At 41.8% G+C, this 8,782-nt stretch overlaps 1 pseudogene; it reads left to right on the plus strand.

The window, feature by feature from the left end:
* Positions 1-3,839: 3,839 nt before the first annotated feature.
* LOC110293330 (major urinary protein 3-like) lies at positions 3,840-7,407 on the plus strand (annotated as a pseudogene).
* Positions 7,408-8,782: the final 1,375 nt, after the last annotated feature.

Below are 8,782 nucleotides of genomic sequence, written 5' to 3' on the forward strand. Positions count from 1 at the left end.
CATTGTTGCTTTCTGCTGTAGAAGCAACTTTTTGTTCATTACTAGAAAAGCAATAATCCATAGCCAGATGAGGTGCTACAACCCATAATCCCAGCATTCAGGAGGCTGGAGCAGGAGGATTGCCACAGATCTAAGACCATTCAGAACCTCAGTGTAAGCTCAAGTCCAGCTCAGAGCTCACATTAAAAAGCTGGTCATGGCTGCTATTAACCCCAGAACTGGGTAGATGGTAGGGAATGGAGGATTGCTGGGACTTAGTGGCCAGCCAGCCTATCTGAAACACACTAAATCCCAGATTCAGAGGGAGATCCTGTCTCAAGGGGATGAAGTAAAAAGAGATAGAGGGAGACAACTGGTGTCCTTTGCTGACTTCTGCATATACTAGCAAAGGCACAAGCATGTTCACATGTGCACATGTGTGCACACACCATAATCAACCAAAAAGGAAAAAGGTGGAGGAGGAGAAAGAAGAGAAAGAGGAAGAGGGAGAGGGAGAGGAAGAGGAAGAGGAGGGAAGAACGTGATAATTCCCTAGTGGATCATCCACCAAATGCTTTTAGACCAAGAGAGAGCCAGTTGTCAAGCCTCATTCAGTCTCAGGCCACACCTACTCCTCCATATTTTAAAGAAACCCATGTGCAGTTTCTTTGCTTGTACCTGCCAGTCTGACATGTGAGGAGCTCTACAGCACTGTTTATTCCTCTTTCTCCTATTTAACCATCCCCTCTTCATGGTAAAAACATCCTGACCTGTGTGGTGGAGTCAATAAGAACAAAGGCTCCTGACTTAGAGGGTCTTGAGCTTAAATCTAAGTTCTCACATTGACTGACTATATGACCTTATATAGTTACTTAATATTTCTGAGTCTTAACTAATACTATGGCAAGAAGAATAGTACACACCATATAAAGCTGGTGCAAAGTTGAAATAAAGCATATCGAGTACTTGCCTCCTTCTTGAATTCTTTATTTCCCCACATCAAACACTAGTTTATGTTTCTAGTTCCAGGGTAAATGAAATGTCTACTGATACAAAATATGTTCCCACTGTAACTGTATGTCTTTGGAAGCATGATTTTTGGCATGATTTGTACTTGGACCTCCATCAGCAAATACGACTTTGCACAATACTTCTGTTTTTCACTAATGAGGAGATTATGTCCAGTCAGTTGAATTCCAGTGTTCTCAAAGGTAAACAGTTGATGCAACCTGGCTACTGAGAACAGTCAGGATTCTGAAGTCAGTGCTATCTGTTTAAAGGTTGAAGCCTTTTGGGAGGATACAGCTATCAGCATAGCCTTGGAAGACTTTTCTTGATAATCTTTTCTTTTTTTTAACTTAAGATTTATTATTTTTATGTGTATGTGCCTGAATGAGTTTATATGCACCACATGTGCACCAGGGGCCACAGGGTTCAAAAGAAAGTGTGTGATTTCCTGTTACTGAAGTTAGAGTCAGTTTTGGGATTCCACGTGAGTGCTGGTAATTGAACCTAGGTCCTCAGCAAGAACAAGTTTCAAAGAATCTGACTCCTTCTTGTGACCTCCACTGCACCAGACCTGTGCATGGTACTCAGGTACACATGCAAATCCAATGCTCATACACATGAAATATAAATGAATCTTTTGCAAAAGTCGAGTAACTCAACTTCTTCCACACTCGTCTTAAAGCAGAGATTCTCTACATTTTTGACCTTCCAGTTCATTCCCTACCCCCTCTAAAACCGGACTTCTGATTCCAAGCCAGATCCAAAGTTGCGTCTAGTTCCAGATTGCAGAACTCTTGAACACCCACTGTTCTCGTTGGAATATCTTTTGCGAAATGTAAGACTACGAAATCAACCCATAGGTGATGAGATTGCCAGGTTTGAAAAGGGCAGGAACAATCAATCCTTGACCTCTCATCAATAAATGAGAAAACATTTCACAAAGCCTGAAAGAGTTAGAGCAGACCCATACGGGAAGCCTAATCAATTCTTCTTCCACTAGGGTAAGGGCCTTTCTAGCCTCAGGTGTTAATTCCCTTTTGGAACTTAACTCTGAGTCTCCTTCTAAAATTTGAAACAGAGGTTTTAATTTAACATTTGGGATCTTCAAATAGGGCCAAATCCAATTGATATCGCCTAACAATTTCTCAAAATCATTTAAAGTATGTAAGGAATCAATCCTTAACTGTATCTTTTGAGGCCAAACGGCCGTAGGGGCGATCCTTGCTCCTTAATAGGACACTATTTTATCTTGTTGCACTTTCTCTGGGGCAATATGCAAACCCCATTGCCTCAAACTCTCCACCATCTTTCCATAGGCTTCCTGCAAATACTTTTCATTCTTTGCTGTAAGTAGGATGTCACCCATGTAATGAACACAGCGAACTTTGGGATATTCTTTCCTAATTGGTTCCAATGCTTTTCCTACATAAAGCTGGCACATGGTAGGACTATTAGCCATTCCTTGAGGCAGCATCACCCACTCAAATCTTTGATCAGGCTCTTCATGATTACAGGAGGGCAAAGTAAAAGCAAATCTAACACTATCTTTCAAATCCAAGGGAATGGAAAAGAAACAATCTTTAATATCAATTACTATTAGAGGCCACTTTTCTGGCAGGGCAGATAAGAGAGGCAGACCCCTCTGAATGGAGCCCATCACCTGAATCTGTGCATCAATAGCACGCAGATCATGTAATATCCTCCATTTGCCAGATTTCTTTCTGATAACAAAAATTGGGGTATTCCGTGGAGATACAGAAGGTTGAATATGACCCAAAAGATATTGTTCTTCAACTAATTCCTTGGCAGCTTGTAATTTTTCTGAGGATAATGGCCACTGAGGCACCCACACTGGCTCCTCAGTTTTCCAGGTTATGGGAATGCATCCCCAAGTGGTCCCTAGGAAAAACCAATTCCTTCCCGAGGCTTTCTTTTAATTGAGAGTATTGGGGACTTCCTTCCTTGCAATCCTTTTCCCAACCCGAAGGATGGGTGCCATCCCATCCATGTCTTTCATCATCTTCTGGGAGGCATCAGAATATTCATTAGTAAGTCTTAATTGTAGATTCTTCAACAAATCCCTACCCCATAAGGTAATGGGCAGCTCAAGCACATATGGTTGAAACATCCCATCATGCCCTTCCTTATCTTTCCAAGGGAGCATCCTGACACTTATGTCTGGGCTCTTTGCATAGTCCAGGCCTTGTAATATTTGTTCTGACTCCTGAATCGGCCATCCTTTTGGCCAGTCCTTAAACCAAAAGGCAGTAAGAAAAATTACCCAAATGGCTAGAAAAAGAAAGTAATCCATAGACTGTCCCTATTACCATCTTACTTTCACTTTCTCATCTCCAGAGCCGGAGAGCCTTATTGTCTCTTACTGAGAGCCTTGTTGTCTCTTACTGAGAACCTTATTGTCTCTTTACTGAGAGCCTAATCCCAATCCCTTACTTACTGTACTCATCCTGTCGACAGACCCTGACTGCAGAAAGTTCTGAACCTCTTCGGTGGGGGAGTCAGTTCCCGGGTTTCAGCACCACTTGTTGTGTCCAACTTGACCAGCAAGGAAAACACAACCACCGGTTCTTCTTAATGCAGTTTACTCAGGCAGCTTCTCTCTTCAACTCCCCCGATCCCCGGGGTACAAGAGTTTTTATGCACTCAAGCCACAACCACGCCTCAACCAATCACCAGAGGTCACATCACCTCACCAGGCAGGCTTGCTCAGCCAATCAGGAATTAAGGGCGAGCCATCCACCAAACATGGGCTTTTTTACTGCCTGGCACAGCTTTCCATCTGGGCTGGCAAGGGAGTCCGGAATGGCTTCCCACACAATCTAGTAGATGAATGGATGGCTTCAGACCTTGAAGTAAGACCAGCTATTCATATCTAACAATGTTTGGGTACCTCTGTTCTCACTGAGAGGCAGGACAGTATGCTAAGTATTGTGATAACTGGCATGAAATCTACTCTTGTGTATGCTCAGGCCCTAACCCACAGGCTGAAGTTCAAGTAGAACCATGTCCGTGAGGTTTCCTTGCCCTTTCTCCCTTAATCATTTGCTTATCTATTACAGATTAGTGGGTATTGGTTTTCTATTGCCGAAGCCACTGACAAAAGAGAAAAAATAGAAGAACATGGCAGCATGACAGCTTCTGTGGAGCACACCACTGTCTTGGAGAATTTCTTAGTCTTTAAATTCCATTTTATGTAAGTGAGATGCTCCTAGCTGAGAAAGAGGAAATGAAAACCTGGTATGGTCTCATGCCTACAAACACACATGGGATTGCAGAGAGATGCCTCTCAGTATGCACATGTATACACACATACTGAGTCTGTATCCAAAACAAGAGTGCTCCATGTGACACTGAACCAAGGTCTTATAACCAGGGCTTTTTCAAAAGTCAGAGACAAGAGTTGGTGACAGGAATTAATTCACTAGGAGTTTGATAAGGAATGGTCAGAGACAATGCTGAAACCACATTAATGAGACAGTATGTCACAAGTTAAGATTATGTGATCATGAATTAAAATTTTCTTACTAGTTGTTAGCCAAAGACATCCACGCCTTTCTACTTGAGATTTCCTGCAGTAAAGACAATAATAATAATTCTCCTCTGTGAATCTGGGATCAACATCAGGCAACATTACAGAGTGCTAATTTGAGGTAGATGGTAGAAATCTGGCTGATAATCTACACCGCTGGCTGAAGCACGGCTCTGGTGAAATTTGGAAGTAGTTGCAGTTGTAATAAGGATGAGAAGTTATAATCATTTTCTTTTTTTAAAAATAATAGGCAAATTTGTGATTGCTAAAGCATCTGATATAAATGAAATAACATAAATAAAAGCCTTTTTCTAATTTTACAAAAATATTCAAAAGTTAAATGGAATCAGAAACTGGAGATATATATATATAGTAGAGGGTCAAGAAGCCAGCCAAGTCAAAATCCCTTACACAAAAGATCACTCTGTTTTACAGTGTAAATGAAGAGTGCACCGAAATGACTTTGATTGGTTACAAAACAGAAAAGGCTGGAATATATTATATGAACTGTGAGTATATAAATAGTCTATATATCTTCCCATAAGGAGTTTAGTAAACAGTAATACCTTTATTCTCTCTCTCTCTCTCTCTCTCTCTCTCTCTCTCTCTCTCTCTCTCCCCCCCCCCCCCTCTCTCTCTGTGTATTTTGCTGGAGACTGAACTCAGGAACTTGCACCTACTAGTCAAATGGCTGCCATCTAATAGCTAACACCCTGTCTCAGGTAGGTAGAATAAGTAGGGGGGAGATGGAATCTATCTGATACTGCATGGTGGCTAGCACTGGTGCACATCACTGACGGTGTAGCAGCAGATATTTGATACAGCCAATTTATGAAAGATAGAAACATGTTGCTTGAAGCTGCTGAGGGAGGTAAGAAAGCCCGAGGTAAGCAAGCCTAGGAGAAGATGAGAGAGGGGTGCTCCCGTGGCTGACTGTTCACTAGTGGTCTGGACCTCTCAAAGTCCCTTTTCTTAGAAGTTACTTCTTGAAGTTCAGAAAGCTACAGACAGAAAGCCTCAGAAACTTCACCCAGTTCTTCCAGGATATGTATTTTAATGATTTTATGTTTGGGGTAGAACATGAAAAGGGTTTCCATCATTTCCTACAGAACAAAGAATTTCTGAGCTGTGTTCCATTTCCTCCACAGATGATGGATTCAATACATTTACTATACTTAAGACAGACTATGATAATTATATCATGTTTCATCTCATTAACAAAAAGGATGGGGAAACCTTCCAGCTGATGGTACTCTATGGTAAAGTATTTTCATGCAGACACTGATCTTGGGGTGGGAAAAGAATGAAGAACCTCTAGCTTTAATGTGGTCTTCCCAGCTTGGTCCTGCCTCTTTCTCACCTCCTGAAGATTGGTGCTCACCTCCATCATCCCTTGAGCATAGTGATGGAAGCACTCTGAAATCTCTCAGTGAGACACAAGGATATTCTATGGATGTCAAATCCAGGATAGATCATACCAACGCCTGTCAATCATGTTGCCAACCATTTTCCCATCCTTATGGGGAAGCCTCTGTCCCCTCACTCTGGCTGTGGTCAATGCACACGATACAGCTGCTACACTCACTGTTGCTCTTCTCACAGGCTGAAAACAAGATTTGAGTTCAGACATCAAGGAAGAGTTTGCAAAACTATGTGAGGAGCATGGAATTGTTAGAGAAAATATCATTGACCTATCCAATGCCAGTAAGTCAGAATTCATTTAATTTTCTCATCCTGAATATTTTATCATAAGGAAACAAACCCAGTTGGCTACCACTCATTTTTGAATGCTGAAGAGTCCTATCCTTTCTCTTGGGGGAAATAAAGTGGATCTGGTACCTGAACATGTTCTTGTTCTCACACTACAGATGTTTGCTTTGAGGCTGGATATTGAAGAACAGCCTGAGCCTCCAGGTGGGCAATCTTCAATGAGAGCAAGGAGGAGTTTGGTGGTCATGGACAAAGCCCTTCCAAAAGTATTAGCATTGTGCCCCCAAATTACAATAAAAAATGTTTGATAAGGAATCTTATGGAGAGCTTGAAGAATGGCTTTGAATTATCTGGATTTGTGATCTAGTCCTACTTTGAGCTTTGAACTAAAGTGACCTAAGCACTTAGGCAAGAAAACAAGGATTTGAGTTTTACATAGTTGCTGTATGTTTGTGTAAAAAAGGCTCAGTGATGGGTTCAATATCATTAACAGACAGAGTAGCAGGATGTGGTCCAGCTGCTCTTCAGTGTCTGTGTTCCCCCTCCATCCCACTCCAGATAATAACATCTTAATCTGAACTCCGTACAACCTTGGCTTCTTACCTGGGAGCGGATGTACCTGTTTACCACTTCTTGTCCAGACTGGAGAGCAGACTCCTCTGCCCCCCCTTTCCCATTTAATCCAAGATTTCACTCATATAATGTGTGAAGTCCTTAAAAGTATCTAAGGCTTTTTATCCTTATTCCCCAATTTGCTTAACATTCTTTAGAGCTTCTTATGACAACGGTTGTGGAAACAAGCCTCAGATCTTCCATTACTTCATTTTTTATATGCCATCCACAAGGAAATGGTCATTTATTCTATGTCTTTCATCCCTGCATTCTGGCAAATAATTCCAGGTAGATTGTAAGCTAAGATCTATTTTTTTATCATTCCTTCTATATAATAGAATGACTCTCTGTCCTGAAGTCTTTCCAAGAAGTGCCTAATGAGTCTCTGTATTCTTCTTCCTGGCTTACTCAGTGTTGAGTGGAGACTTCTCACTAGGATTCCAGCATCATCCCTTCCTATCCATACAGCATCCTGTGACAAGTTCTGTGATCTGCTTTCCATCCTGTCTCACAGAGAAGTGCAATCTCGGTCTCTCCAGCATGTTACCTAGGATAACTCATCAAGAATCAAAGACTTTCTTTAAATTTCTCTTTACCATGCCCATAACAATTCCCCATGAATTTCTTCCTCTTCCTGTTCAATAAATGATTACACTTGCACTTAAATATGTGTCTCTGTGTTCAGAAAAATGTGAGGCTGACAGTGAGTGAATGAGGAGAACTTCTGAGTCCTTTACCCAAGATCCTTCTTCATGGCCCCGAAAGTAACCTGAGTTTCAGGATTTTGCCTCCCCTGCAGCAATCCAAAGCCCTGTTGAGTACTGCCTGCTCTTTAGCTCTCCTGCCTTAGTGCTTTATGAGGATCACAGGAGCATGACACTTGCTGCATGATTCCTCCATCCATATTTCTCTTTTCCAACAAAGCATAAGAGAGACACATATTTCTAAGGCTATGCCTGCTCAATATGTTTCAGGACATGGTGAGGGGGTGGGCTAAAGTGGAGAAGGCTTGCTAATTAGAGTTCCATTGGATATAGAGAAAATGGTGTCTAGCTCCCCATAGCATACTCTGGCCCCTAGATCAAGAGATTAAATTGGTTCAACTCAGGACACATGAAACAAGTCCTTGTTGTAGTTTGCTAAAAGATGGCAAAACACTATTGAGAATCTCAAGCAATTATGATGAAATACCTCCCTCCCCACAACTGCCCTGATGGGTGGGTCCAAGTCATTCTCTGATCAAAGCCTCCTAAGTGGCTTGAACTACATCCATGGTCTACCATGCCCAGCTTTTCATTTTTAGTCTTGGCAAAAATATAAGAGACAAAAAAAAATTGTTCACAAACAAAGCTATCAATGGGAATACTTACATAGTTAAGTTACAGTTCCAATCCAGGACTCCGTTGAAGACACAAAAAGCTTGACAATGCTACCATACCTCAAAAGACAACAACCCAGAGAAAGGTACAGAAAACCTTTGGTTATTCCCAGGTTACCATGGCAGCTTGAGTTCACCCTAAATCCTCTCCCTTTCAACACCAAACACTTTTTAGAAATAAAATGTGAAAAAGTGAAAACATTCAAAGCCAAGGAAGAAATTTGAAATCTCAGATAGAGCATCCCTTTGTAAAGGAAGAAGACAGGGAAGAGGTGAGGGTTGATACAGTAGAACTGTACAATTCTCTGGGATCTGGGAGTAGATTAGAGCTAAGAGAGAATAGAGGGTTGGGGACATCTGTCACAAAGGCCCAAGGATGCCACATGAGCATGCACCCTCAGAGGAACAAGGGCTGAAGCAGAGTGATTTTGCAGACAGATCCCCAAATTTCATGGACATCCACCAAGAAGACAAATGTCTGTGGCTGCAGAAGTGACAGGACCACCCATTCTTAAGATCAAAGCAGTTGCTGACACCCTAGGCCTGGC

This window comes from Mus caroli, unplaced genomic scaffold (genome assembly GCF_978045245.1).
Source record: "Mus caroli unplaced genomic scaffold, Mus_caroli_1 scaffold_6, whole genome shotgun sequence".
In the NCBI taxonomy this organism is placed as follows: domain Eukaryota; kingdom Metazoa; phylum Chordata; class Mammalia; order Rodentia; family Muridae; genus Mus; species Mus caroli.